Consider the following 1,552-nt stretch of genomic DNA (forward strand, 5'->3'; position numbering starts at 1 on the left):
GCCTTCCTCGCCCAGGCGAAGGTCCTATCGCCAAAGCGAGGCCTCTTCTCGCTCAAGCGAGACATCTCTCGCCCAATGGAGAGAGTTACAGGGGCTCATTAAAATCCTGGGCGTTCTCGCCCAAGCGAGATTCTGTCGCCCAGGCGAGGGAATTTCAGAACCAAAACTTCCCCTCGCCCAGTCCTTGCTCAAGCGCGGCTGTGCTCGCCCAAGCGACAGGGACTTGGACAGAATACCAATTTTGCCCTTTTGGACAACCGAAACACATTTAAACATGGTTTTTCAAACACCTGCACACAGAAAAGTTCCCAACAACATTCATATACAATATTCAACACATTTCATCGACAATCATATATATTCAAAACATTCAAACATAAAAGTCTTGGATTTCTTAAAACCCAAGTTAACCCCAAAACCTTTGAGATGGTTTAGGAGATCCGGGTGTCATATTCGGACACCACTATGTCACGATGTGTTCTCTCTCACCTTAATGAAGCGTGCTTTACGAAATCACTATGGTTCGGTTGGGTTGCAAGGTTTAAATGCCGGAAATCTTCGTAACTACCATAATAAAACTCGTTAGTTTGCCGATATTTCCAAAACTCATTACTATTAAAATATTTAAAACTCTTTCATCCATCCATTTTCCAACTTGTCCAAAGTCATGGTTAAAGTCTTAAACAAGTAAAAGTTCATATATTAAAACAATGTAATAACTTCTTGAAAACAATTTGTTCATAGCTTCAAAACACATTTTTCATGAGTTCAAGAACACTCATTTTCAGTTTTGCTTCCAAAATGAGTTAGAAAGTGTTTTAGAAAATTTCAACGGTTGAATATGTTCTTGACATACTCATGAACAACTTACTTAAATCTCATCAACATCCATTGGTTGAATGTTGAGAGATCAAGGATTGAAAGAAGAAGAAAATGAAGAAGAAAAGATGATGAGAGTAACTTACTCTCAAATCTTCCAATTGCCCAATTTTTTTTGCAAAGTGTTAGTGCATGAGTATACGTGGGTATTTATAGAGTTGTGGGGTGGGAGAAATCTGATTTCTAAACCCATTTCCCAAGGCAATCTAGCAAATCCAAGAAGGTGAGTGAATCATGGGTTAAGTGAGTGATTTAGGGGATTTGGTGATAGTAAATCAAGGCAAATCTATAAGATTTAGTGGTTAGATTTTGTGAAGTGACTCATGCGACGCGACGACTTCGGCGAAACGCACGCGATTAAAACCATGCTCGAGTATTGTCGGCCAATATTCGAATAGCAAAAAATGATCGCCCGATTTTACTTTACGGTTGGAACTTCGAATTTCGACATTCCGAGTGAAAATATTTTAGAAAATAGTTATGGACCAACTCAGGGTCTATCTTGACTCAAAATGTGATTACGAAGCCAGCAGCGTGATCGGAATGTGATTCCGAGTTACGAAACTCAAAAACCACTTTTTGAGTCGTACCAGGTGAGATTCGGCCCCGACAGCGGTCCGAAACCGACTGTCTCCGAAAATCATGAAACATGAAAATTTACCACCAAGTTGGA

The sequence above is a fragment of the Lupinus angustifolius genome, chromosome LG08 (assembly GCF_001865875.1).
Source record: "Lupinus angustifolius cultivar Tanjil chromosome LG08, LupAngTanjil_v1.0, whole genome shotgun sequence".
NCBI classification, from domain to species: Eukaryota; Viridiplantae; Streptophyta; class Magnoliopsida; order Fabales; family Fabaceae; genus Lupinus; species Lupinus angustifolius.